General features: G+C 45.6%; 1 protein-coding gene and 1 non-coding gene across 7 annotated transcripts in view; both read left to right on the top strand.

Annotated features, from left to right (window-relative positions):
* St3gal3 (ST3 beta-galactoside alpha-2,3-sialyltransferase 3) overlaps window positions 1-13164 on the top strand; it is a 250952-nt gene that overhangs the window by 190290 nt on the left and 47498 nt on the right. The window lies entirely within an intron of this gene.
* On the top strand, window positions 3289-3420 carry LOC123461323. Its single transcript, XR_006637611.1, has one exon. It is a non-coding gene; the product is annotated as a small nucleolar RNA SNORA51 (small nucleolar RNA).

Genomic DNA, 13164 nt, shown 5'->3' with positions numbered 1-13164 from the left:
CACCCCCTCCCAAGTTCCGAGGGCCTAGATGGGTTTCCTGCAGTGGCATGATGTGAACATCTCTGGACAATGGACAGGGTGCTACTGTATCTGCACACTGCTGCTCAGCCTTCCATGTGGAACATCTAGGCTCAGGCCTGCTGCAGAGCTTACCTCAAAGAGCAGGTGCCCCAGTGGGTGTGACTGACACACAGTCAAAGCCTGTGGTTGGGGCCTGGGCTCAGAAGCCAACTCTGTCTGATTAGCACTGGTGAAGCTTGGTACCTGCCATCTCCACTGGCCCTGCTCCCTTGCCTCCAAGGTAATGGTCATGATTGAGCTTCTGGCCAAGTAAAGGGTTGTGTCCACCTCAGTCCTCATTCCCTATCCATCCTCAATGCACTGTCAGGACCAGTAAGAGGGATTAAGCTCAGGACTGTAGTAAGCATATGTTCGACCTTAGAGGACTTTTGGCCCTCCCCACGCACCTCCTCCCCATGCCTAACTCTGAAGCAGTTAAGTGCACAGGTAGCTCTGATGCTGGGTCCCTTCCCCTAGTGGGTTTCTCTCCAGTCCTCTGCCTATGAGGGAGGAGGCAATAAGAATTACTGTTGGAGCCGGGCATGGTGGCACACACCTTTAATCCCATCACTCGAGAGGCAGAGGTAGGAGGATCGCCATGAGTTCAAGGCCACCCTGAGACTACATAGTGAATTCCAGGAGACCCTGAGCTAGAGTGAAACCCTACCTCAAAAAAAAAAAAAAATTAAAAAAAGTATGACTGCTGGATGGAGTGGGTCTCATCCACCATTGAGGTTCCCCTGGAAGAAAAGAATCCTACCCCAGAAGCAGTGATCTCATTTTTGTTTTTTAATTTGCTAGTAGAGAGAGATAGGAGAGAGGAGAGAATGAACTTGCTGGGCCCTATTGCCATTCAAAACAAACTCCAGATGCATGCATACCACTATGTTTATCTGGCTTTACATAGGTACTGGGGAATTGAAACTAGACAGGCAGATGTTGCAAGCAAGTGCCTTCAACCACTGAGCCATCTTCCCAGCTTCCTAAAGCAGTAGTATTTATTTAACATGATCAGCAGTTGTCTCTGCTGCAGTCAGTCTTCCTGGGGTAGAATGAAGCCACAGAACGGGAACAGAACCCCATGTCCACACTGAGGAGTGGGGAAGGCCGCGCAGGACACCGTGTCCACACTGAGGAGTGGGGAAGGCTGCGCAGGACACCACGTCCACACTGAGGAGTGGGGAAGGCCGCGCAGGACACCGTGTCCACACCATGTCCACACTGAGGAGTGGGGAAGGCCGCGCAGGACACCATGTCCACACTGAGGAGTGGGGAGGGCCGCGCAGGACACCATGTCCACACTGAGGAGTGGGGAAGGCCACGCAGGACACCGTGTCCACACTGAGGAGTGGGGAGGGCCGCGCAGGACACCATGTCCACACTGAGGAGTGGGAGGGCCACACAGGACACCATGTCCACACTGAGGAGTGGGGAAGGCCGCGCAGGACACCATGTCCACACCATGTCCACACTGAGGAGTGGGAGGGCCACACAGGACACCAGGTCCACCTGCCTGCAATGTATCTACTGACCCTGACAATGATACATTGTTGTGCAGCTATTGAGATTATTTTGAAGAACCATAGTGTTCAGGGACTGCAAGCTGGCCATGGAGAGCTGTCTGCACAGAGGATGCCCTTCAGGAAGAAAGGAGCAACCAGGCTTCATTGTTCTTGGCCCAGTGCTCACTGATGGACTCCACACAAAACTCACCAGAAGAGGAAAAGAAAGACCATTGGATCTCTTCCACACATTTGCTAGCCAGGGACAATCTCCATGGGCCCTGGATCATTTCTGTGGGATGAGGCTTTGGAGCTGGATATAGAATGGGTCCCTGAGGAGCCATTTTCTTTTAAGCAGGAGAATTCTTACCCTCCTGCTGAGGTCATGACTAGCTAATTATTGGCTACTTTTGAAACATTTTCTGGGTCTGGATTTTGGGGAGCACGTAACTTTATACTTGGGTATAAGTGGTCTGGCCAGATTCAGGCTGTCATCTCTTGCCACTGAAGTGAAGTTAGTCAGAGGTCACGGGGAAGGTCATCTTTGCCCCCTGACCTCACTATAAGGTCATTGATCTTTGTAGTTAGTGCTCATTTCAGGCTCAGAGTATCTTATTGTGCTGTTCTAGCAAAGAATGAGGGTGAGGACTAGAGAAATGGCTCAGTGGTTAAGGACCTTTACTGCAAAATCTAATGACCCAGGTTCAGTTCCCCATGTCCATTAAAGCCAGATGCACAAAGTAGCACATGCATCTGGAATTTGTTTGCAGTGGCTAAAAGTCCTGGCATGCCCGCCCCCCCCCCTTTTGTCTTTTCATACAAATACAACTTTTTAAAAACTTTTTAAAGACTGAGGTTGTCTGGAGGCTTTCCTTCCTCTATCCATGCAAGGAAAAAGAGCCAGACCTTTGGAGTCAGGTAAAGCTGGGTTTGATTCCCCACTTCACTACTCAGCTAGCTGTGTGGCCTTGTGCAGGTTTCTTTATACAGTTGTACTTAACCCTTTTTGTCTGAAAAATAGAAATGCTAATCCCTTCTTCATGGGCAGCTGTGCAGGTTCCATGAGACTGCAACCTTGATGTGTGGCCTGGCCTGCAGTCAGTGCTCAGTGAGGGGAGGGAAGTGCTGTGACTGTTTTGTCCCTTCACCCTACCTGTCTCGATTCTATAGACACCTTCCCTCATTATGCTGTGGCCAGGAATTGTCAAGACTTGTGTAGTCTGTGCATACAAACCCAGGTGATTGACATTTGTTGATACAGGAATGCTGCCACATAGCACAAAGGTAGCTGTTTGCAACTCCAGCCACACAGGATGCAACCAATAACTTGTAATTTGGGGGAGAGTTGTTTCTTTAAATTTTTTTAAAAAAAAGAAAAAAGCTTTCAAGCTGTCAGAGCACTAGGGAGTGGATGTCTCCTAGTAACTAACCCCAAGACATTGCCCTGCAAACCACTCTTGTGCTCCTGTGCACTGTGCATGTGATCCCTCAGCAGGGACTGCCTCTTCAGTCTTAAAAGCCTTAAAAGCCACTACTTTACTTCAGCAAGCAGCTCAATGTCACTAACCCCAAACACTTCTGGCCCTAGTGGTGGAACCTCTTGTGGCAGGCTGCTCCCCTCCGCAGGGGCCCGGGCCTGGCCAGCACTCAGCTCGGTGTGCCGTCCACACGCATGGGCTGCCAGGAGTCTCCATCTTCATGTTCTCCACCGTTAACGGTCTCCCTCGGCCTCCCGGCGCTTTCCGCAGGCCACGTTCTTATGCTGACGATATAGAAAGAGGAGGCAAAATAAACCCACCCGTGGACACATCAGCCGGGGCCACTGTGCCTGGTCTGTATTGTCAGTGGGGAGACATGGGAAATAAAAACTACCTCAGAAATCGTCTATGACGCTGTTCCCATCCTGGGGCTTCCATCATGCTTTGTGCATCTCTATCTATAACACTGTGTATGTTGAGTTTGTAGTTCCCTCCTGGGTCCTCCACTCATTCTTGTCCTGTCTTTATCCTTAATGCAGCCTGAACTGGCGACACCTCCCACTGTCGTCTATCTGTCACCATGCTCTTGTCAGCAGTCTGCTTGTGGACTCTGCCATGTCTAGGATTACTGTGTCCCAGGGCTCAGGATTTTGGGCTTCTTGTCCAGTAATAATACCATTGGCATCAACAGTGGGAAGAGTCTAAAGTGACTTAGAATGTATTACATTCTAGGTATTCTGCCCTCACATGTTGAGTTTGATAGTTTCTCTCAATGGCTAAAACAGTTGGAAATTGTGTGCCTGTTTGTTCACCCAATAATGCATTTTTACTGGGTGTCAGGTACTGCACTGGACAGTTCAGCAACATCTGGGGAAAGGAAATTGAAGTTGTACCTCAGGGTTCGTGTTACATTCAAATAAGGTTTAAAAGCTGGGGCTTGGCTAGTCACCCCATAACCTCAGCACCCCATCACCTGGCCTGGAACTAGCTGTGGTGTACATGTTTGCTTGAGTGAGTAGGGCTCTGGGGAAGCCCGTGCTTGCCCCATCTGGAGGCTGTCACTTAGTGGCTGACTCTGGCAGGCTGTGGCAAGAACCAAAGGATGACAGCCTTGGAGCCTCAGAAAAATGGGCTTTTGAATGATTTTGTGGGTACCAGGGCTACAGACAAACAGATGACATCTGAAGAGCTGCCTCTCAGCTAATTTTGGCCCATTCACCTAAATCATGCCCAAACAAAGGCTGTTGATAACAGTTCTTGTGGATAAGTCACAAAAAGTTTCAGACTGTGGGTAAGCAATTTTTGCATCTGGAGTTTAAGAGACCATAAAGTATGAATAGTGGAATGGGACATGATAGCACATGCCTGTAATCCCAGCACTTGAGAGGCTGAGGCAGGAGGATTGCTATGAACTCAAGGCCAGCCAGGACTATATAGCAAGACCCTGTATGGAAAAAAGAAGAAAAGAAAGATAATAAGAAGAGGAAGAATGGCCTGGGGAAGGCCTTGCCCCCTCGAATGTAGGCTTAATCCTGGGAGCTCTGAGGAGAATGAACTCCACATAGGAGGAAGTTTCCTCTGCCTCTTCCCCTCCTGTGGGGGCTGGAATCTGGCTTCCATCCCGATCTCTATCTCCATTCTGCCCATGGTGACTCCTCATCGCGCTCCTTAGCCTCAGGGCCCTGGGGTGGATTCTGCCCCCTCCCTAGCCTCTAAGCATCCACTCTGCCAAGCCCTGTGCAGGGAGCAGTGATGAGTAAGAGACAGCGTGCTGCCTCCCAGGAGCTACAGTGAGTGGACAGGGTGGTGCCTGCAGGGGTAGGACAAGCATGGTGAGCTGAGTAGTCTCTCCTAAGGGCATCGGAACTAAACTGCAGACAGAAAGGTCTTCCTAGAGTATATGCCTGTGCTCACTACTGGTGGAAAATTAGATAAACACCATCAGACTGGCCCTGTAAGAAATGCTCAAGGGAGTCCTCCACTAGAAGTAAAAGGATGATATCTTCCATCATGAAGGCACAATAAAGTATAAAACTCACTGATACAGAAGATACCCAAAAAAGAAAAACTTTATCAGTGTAGAGAGATAAGAGAAGAAAGAAATAATAGCTAAGAATAAATGTAAAGAAGTAATGATCTATACAGTGAAAATTACAAAACACTGATTAAAGAAATTGAAGAAGGGCTGGAGAGATGGCTTAGCGGTTAAGTGCTTGCCTGTGAAATCTAAGGACCCGGGTTCAAGGCTCAATTCCCCAGGACCCACGTTAGCCAGATGCACAAGGGGGCGCACACATCTGGAGTTCATTTGCAGTGGCTGGAGGCCCTGGCATGCCCATTCTCTCTTTCTCTCTTTCTCTACCTCTTTCTCTCTCTCTCACTCTCTCTCTCACTCTCAAATAAATAAATAAAAATGAGCAAAAATTTTTTTTTAAAAAGGCCGGGCGTGGTGGCGCATGCCTTTTAACCCAGTACTCAGTAGGCAGAGGTAGGAGGATCGCCGAGAGTTTGAGGTCATCCTGAGACTACAGAGTGAATTCCAGGTCAGCCTGAGCTAGAGTGAGACCCCACCTTGAAAAACAAAACAAAAACAAAAAAAAAATTTAAAAAAAGAAAAAGAAATTGAAGAAGGCACCGAAAAAGAAAAACAAAAGGAAAGACGTCCTATATTCATGGGTTAGAAGAACTAATATTGTTTTTTAAAAGATTTTTTATTTTTACTTATTTATTTGAAAGAGAGGATGGTCATACCAGAGCCTCTAGCCACTGCAAATGAACTCCAAATGCTTGTGCCACCTGGGTCTTTTGGCTTTGTAGGCAAGTGCCTTAATCACTAAACCATCTCTGCATCCAGCCCTGCAAAATTAATATTCTTAAAATGTCCATCTTCAGGGCTGGCGAGATGGCTTAGCTGTTAAGGCATTTACCTGCTAAACCTAAGGACCCAAGTTCGATTCCCTAGTATCCATGTAAAATCAGATGCACAATATGACACATGGGTCTGGAGTTCATTTGTAGTGATTGAGGCCCTGACATGCCCATATTCTCCCCCCCCCCCATATATAAATAAATAAAATATCCATGCTGCTCAAAGCAGCTTGAAAGTTCAAGACAATTCCTAGCAAGGTGCCAATGACATTCTCCACAGAAATAGGAAAAGAAAACCTCTTAAAATTTGTCTGTGGTCACAAAATACCCTGAATAGCTAAAGCAGTCCTGCACAAAAGGAGCAAGGCTGAAGGCATTGTAATACCTAACTGGAAGACATACAGCAGGCCATAGCCACCAAAACAACGTAATAGTGGCACAAAAACCAACACAGAGACCAATGGAACACATTTTCAATAAAGGTGGCAGAGTGTCTAGAAAGTCTTCAGTAGCGATGCTGGGAGGGCTGAATATGAATACCCATACGTGGAAGAAAGAAACTAGATCCCTGTTTTTCACCCTATACAAAAACGAATTAAAATGGGTCAAAGACTTAACATAAAACCAAAAGCTATGAAATTACTAGAAAACAGGAGAAATACTTCAGAATATTGGTCTGAATAAAGTTTTTTTTAGATGTGACCCCCAAAGCATGAGGAACAAAGGCAAATAATTGATAAAAAGGGATTCTGTTCAATTAAAAGCCTCCACATAGTACTCAGCAGAGTGAAGAGGCAAGCAACTACAGAGCAACAGAAAATATTTGCAAACTATCCAACAAAAATGAATTTCCAGAATATATAATGAATTCAAGCAACTCAACAGGAAAAAAAATATGATATAAAAATGGATGAATGGCCAGGCATAGTGGCGCACACCTTTAATCCCAGCACTTGGGAGGCAGAGGTGGGAGGATCACTGTGAGTTCGAGGCCACCCTGAGAGTACATAGTGAATTCCAGGTCAGCCTGGGCTAGAGTGAGACCCTACCTTGAAAACCCCAAAAAAGGATGAATGAATTAGGTAGACATTTTTCAGAAGAAGGTATACAAACATGGTGCATGCCTATAATCCCAGCACTTGGGAAGGGAGGCAGGAGGATCAGGCCAGCTGTAGCTACATGAGACCTGTAATCCCAAGAGGCTGAGGCAAGAGGATTGTGAGTTTGAGACCAGCTTGAGCAGCATAGCAGGACCCTGTACCTCTCCCAAAACCCACAGCAAGTACAAGAATCAGCATCAGTTTGAGGTCAGCCTGGGGCTACGGAGTGAGTTCCAGGTCTTCCTGAGTTAGAATGATACTTGCCTCAAAACAAAATAGAAAGAAAAAGAAAGAAAGAAGAGAGGCAAGGTGAGGCGAGAGGAAGGAAAGAAAGAAGGAAAGAGAGGAAGGAGGGAGGAAGGGAAGGAGAAAAGAATCCACAGCAGCAGTGACAAAACACAAATAGCCAGGGCTGGCAAGATGGCTTAGTGGTTAAGGCACTTGCCTGCAAAGCCAAAGGATCCAGGTTCGACTCCCTAGGACTCACGTAAACCAGATGCAGAAAGGGGCACATGCATCTGGAGTTTGTTTGCAGTGGCTGGAGGCCCTGACGTGCCCATTTTCTTTCTTTCTCTCTCTCTCTCTCTCTCTACCTGCCTATTTCTGTATCTCTCTCTCAAATAAATAAAATATTTTTAAAAAACACAAATAACCAACAAGCATATGAAAAAAAGAATGTTCATTGTCATTAATTACCATGGAAATACCAATTGAAACTACTATGAGATACCATTTCACCTCACTTACAATGACTACTACCAAAATGACAAAAAATAGCTGGGCATGGTAGCACATGCCTTTAATCCCAGGACTTGGGAAGAGCACCGTGAGTTCAAGGCCAGCCTCAGACTACGTAGTAAGTTTCAAGTCAGCCTGGGATAGAGTGAGACCCTGCCTTGAAAAAAATATTTTTTTTTTAATTAAAAAGACAGAAAATAACAAATACTGGTGAGGGTGTGGAGAAAAGGAAGCTCTCAGTTACTGTAAGAGTGTAAAGTGGAGCGCCCTTAAAAACTAGAACCGGGACTGGAGAAGATGCTTAGTGGTTAAGGAAATTGCCTACAAAGCCAAAGGATACCAGTTTGATCCCCAGGACCCACATACGCTAGATGCACAAGGTGGCACATGCGTCTGGAGTTCATTTGCAATGGCTGGAGGCCCTCGCATGCCCATTCTCTCTCTCACCCTCTTTCTCTCTCTCTTGCGCTCTCAAATAAATAAACAAATAGTATTAAAAAAAAAAAACCTAGAATCTAGCTGGGCGTGGTGGCGTACGCCTTTAATCCCAGCACTTGGGAGACAGAAGTAGGAGGATTGCCATGAGTTCAAGGCCACCCTGAGATGACAGAGTTAATTCCAGATCAGCCTGGACCAGAGTGAGACCCTACCTCGAAAAACCAAAAAAAAAAAAAAAAACAAAAAAAAAAACCTAGAATCAGAACCACCATATGAACCAGCAAGCTCACCACTGGGTATGTGTGGGTATAATCATTGAAATCAGTGTGTTGAAGAGACATGTGCATTCCCATGTTACTGAAGCGCTGCTTGCCATAGGCAAGATAGGAAATCAGCCTGTGTCATGGGTGGATGAATAGATAATGCAATGGTTTATGTTGATCGTCAACAGGACCTGGAATCACCTGCCAAAGATTATATACTAATTTGGAAATTATATGTTAAGGACTGATGGTAGGAAAATATTATGTTTGTTTTCCATAATCTATTATTTTTCTATAGTAAAAAGCAGGAGCCGGACGTGGTGGCACACGCCTTTAATCCCAGCACTCGGGAGGCAGAGGTAGGAGGATCACCATGAGTTCAAGGCCACCCTGAGACTACAGAGTTAATTTCAGGTCAGCCTGGACCAGAGTGAGACCCTACCTCGGGGAAAAAAAAAAAGAGCAGGATTTTGCTGGTTGTGGTGGTACTGAAGAAACGGAGGCAAGAGGTTCAGGGGTTCAAGGCTAGCCTGGGCTACATGCTAAAAAAGAGGGGGCTGGAGAGATGACTTAGCAGTTCAGATATTTGCCTGCAGAGCCAAAGGACCCAGGTTTGATTTCCCAGTACCCACGTAAGGCTGATGCACTCATTTTCTCTACCTGTCTCTCTTTATCAAATAAGTAAATGCTTAAAAAAAAAAAAAAAAGAGCGGGAAAATTTGTATGTATGGTAAAAGCACGGCAACTTACAGCCTACAGCACTCTTGAACCTGAGCCAAGGTGTTCCAGGCAGCATTTATTAGTGTTGCCCCATATTATGGCATGTGCTGTGCAAGGTGCACATATTATATGCTCAGAACCAAGACTGCAGCAACATCTCCCAAATGCGAGTAAGTGCTGCCTCAGATTCATTACACATTTAATTTTGAATTAATATTTGGTCATTAGAAACCTTTTACTGTTGCCAGTTTTGTTCATACTCCCACATTTAGTTACATAGCCCCATACAGAGTCCTCATCCACAGGCTAAGGACCTGTGTTCTAGCCCACACCTATGTCTTAGGTGTGTACTGTCTTTTTTCTAAACTTCCCTCTCTCTCAGTCTCTCTGTTTCCCTCTCCCCCTCCCTTCCTTAGTACTCATGCTTAAATCTATATTAAAATCTTTTCTTAATAAATTCCAACTCTAAGGGGATGGGAGGAAGGTTGACCAAAACTAAAGTTGTTATGAATAAGCTGTATGAAAACCTAATGAAGAAAAAGAAAACAAATAAATTCCAACTCTACCAAAAAAAATGTTGCTCTAACCCAATATGGAAGATAAATTGAAAGGGAGCCTTAGAAGCAGGAAGAGTAGTTACGAGACTGCTGGAGTGCCCAGTGAAGGCAGTCCTCGGGGGGGCCAGAATAGAAACTGTTTGAGGAACCCTGAGGAAACAAGATCCTCTCTGCTCCTGCAGCTCCTTGTGAGCGGCTGACAGTGTAGCTCATAGGTACAACATTAGCCTAGCATACGAAGACCTTGGGCTCAGTACCCAGCACTGCCGCGTGAACACACACCCTACCCACCTCTCTTTAGAACATCTTACAAATCATTTCTCCCGGCACTACCACATGTTCACTGTTTCTGGTCTCCCCTCCAGGACAGAGACCACATGTTATTCCTATTTGTAGCCAGCATTGGCACCTACCAGAACCTGACAGGGATTTGATGATTAGCTCAGTATGGCAGCTAGGGAAAAATAAGAATGTGGAATGACCCCCAGGTTTTGTGGCTTCAAAAATAGGATCAGTAAGGTTACCATTTTTTGAGATAGGGAACTTGTTTTTAGATTTACATCTCTTGCTTTAGTTCCATGTAGTGGCTCGTACCTATAATCCCAGCCCTGGGAAGGCTGAGGGCTGGAGGATATTGAGTTCAGGCCAGCGTGGGCTACATAGTGAGTTCCAGCCTGGGCTGCACAGCAAGACCTTGTCTCAAAAAAAAAAAGGGAGTGTTGGCTTTTAGCAAGAGGATAAAAAGGCAGACACACAAATTTGGTCTGGACATAATAAGTTTGAGGTGCCTTTTAGGCACTTAAAGAGAGGTATAGATAGCTATTTGCATGCATTTGTCTGGGATTCAAGAGGAGAAGACAGAGCTAGGGATGATGTGGTAGGAGTTGTCAACAAACAGGTGAACTTTTGCCAGTGGATGCAGTGTCACTAAGATGTTAGACTCCATCCTAAATTGGCAGTTTACAGATTAAGTCCGCCTGTGGACATGCTTTGTATAACTAACACACAATTTAAAAATAATGTGGCATCTGGAAAGATGGCTAAGTGGTTAAGACACTTGCCTGCAAAGCCTAAGGACCTGGGTTCAATTCCCCAGTACCCACGTAAAGTCAGATGCACAAAGTGGCACATGCATACATAGTTTGTTTGCAGTGGCAGGAGGCCCTGATGAGCTCCCATCCACACTCTTTCTCTCTTTCCCTCTGTCTCTCTCTCAAATAAGTAGATAATTTTTTAATATTATTTTTTAATTATTTGACAGAGAAAGAGAGAGAATGGGTGTGCCAGGGCCTCCAGCCACTGCAAATAAACTCCAGATGCTTGTGCCCCCTGGTGCATCTGGCTAACATGGGTCCTGGGGAATCGAACATGGGTCCTTTGGCTTTGCAGGCAAACACCTTAACTGCTAAGCCATTTCTCCAGCCCAGTAGATAATTTCTTTTTTTTTTTTTTTTACCCAGGTGTGGTAGTGCACACATTTAATCTCAGGAGGGAGGCAGAGGTAGGTGGATTGCTGTGAGTTCCAGGCCACCCTGAGACTATATAGTGAACTCCAGGTCAGTCTGGGTAGAGCAAGACCCTACCTTGAAAGATAGATAGATAGATAGATAGATAGATAGATAGATAGATAGATAGACAGACAGACGGGCACAGGCAGGCAGACAGGCAGGCAGGCAGGCAGGCAGACAGACAGACAGACAGACAGACAGATAGATGGCACGTATATATGCATAGATATATATGTAAAATATGGATTGCTGGGCAGGGTGGTACACAACACTCAAGAAGCAAAGGATTGCTGTGAGTTCAAGACCAGCCTGAGACTACATATTAACTTACAGGTCAGGGCTGGAAAGATGTTTCAGTGGTTAAGGCACTTGCCTCCAAAACCTAATGACCCAAGTTCAATTCCCCAGTACCTAATTAAGCCCTATGTACTGAGTGGTACATGTATCTGGAGTTCATTTACAGTAGCCAGAGACCCTGGCACACCCATTCTCTCTGTCTCTGCTAAATAAATCTATTTGAATTCAAGGTTAGCTTGGGCTAGAGCGTGACCCTACAACAAACAAACAGTGAACCTTGCAGGCAATGTACCACACTTTGCCACTTCTTGTCTTCTGTCTGCCCCAAGTTACGTGTTTACCTTCTTGGCTCCTGGGGACATTTGAATTGGAGAAGAGGATGAAGGAGAAAGAAGAGAAAAAGAAACCAGAATGATGTAATTCTGGGAATACCTACATGGATGGGATGATGAAGAAGAAATAGGAGAAGCATGAAAAGAGTGGTCGTACAAGCTGGACATGATAGCACATGCATGTAATCCTAGTACTCAGAAACCTGAGACAGGAGGAGGATTAGCAGTTCAAGGCCAGCCTCAGCTACATGGCAAGTTTCAGGCCTACCTGGACTATGTAAGACACTGTTTCACAAAAAAAAGATTAAAGATAAGAGAATGGGCAGCGAGATTAAAGAAAATCTGAACAGAATAGAATTTTGCTCTCTCCAAAATGATGGGAAGGTTAGGGTTACATAGGCAATGTACAACTGAATATAAAACATGGGTTCTATTTGAACCAGAAATCCATTTCTAAATGGTTAGCAGAGGCTAGAGAAATTGCTAAGTGGTTAAAGTTGCTTGCTTACAAAGCCTAATGGCCCAGGCTTATCCCTAGTACTCACATAAAGCCAGATGTACAAAGTGGCTAAATGTTTAACATGAGAAAATAATCCTATGTGTGCAAGCATTATTGTAATATGTTTTGTAGTGTATTTATAATAAGAGCAAAAACTTCGACACTGAACGGGCATGGTGGCGCATGCCTTTAATCCCAGCACTCAGGAGGCAGAGGTAGGAGGATCCTTGTGAGTTTGAGGCTACCCTGAGACTACATAGTGAATTCCAGGTCAGCCTGGACTAGAGTGAGACCGTACCTCAAACAACAACAACAACAAAAAGCACATTATAGGACAGTATATATAGTTCCACTTGTGTTACATGTCTATTTATGGAAAGAAAAGTCTGCAAACCTTCACTTACAAGTCACCAGAACCTCCCAATATCTGAATCCAGTGGCCTGTGTGTGGCCTCTGTGTCTTTCGCCTCTCTCTCTTTCCTCCCTCCCTCTCTCTCTCTTCCCTCCCTCCCTCCCCCCCCTCCTCCCTCTCTCTTTCTCTCTCTCTCTCAGTCTCGGCTTTTGACAGTATGAACCTTTCTTGACTTCTTGTTCCTTGTGTTTCTTCCCTGACCTTGTTAGTCCCATAGTCTGGCATTCAGTACTGAAAATGGCAGGCTCATTCCTGGGAGAACTTTCTAGACCCAGTAGCTTGTTTCTGTTCTGTACAACCACAGCTGGGCAGTTCTTCCGGGAAAGGCACAGTCTGGGATAGCATTTCCATGGCCCTTAGTTCCTCTGTGTCTGCATAACGCCTCTGGAATA

Source organism: Jaculus jaculus, chromosome 5 (genome assembly GCF_020740685.1).
Source record: "Jaculus jaculus isolate mJacJac1 chromosome 5, mJacJac1.mat.Y.cur, whole genome shotgun sequence".
Lineage (NCBI taxonomy): Eukaryota > Metazoa > Chordata > Mammalia > Rodentia > Dipodidae > Jaculus > Jaculus jaculus.
The sequence above is the reverse complement of the archived record's forward strand: the minus strand, read 5'-3'. Positions and strand labels throughout refer to the sequence as shown.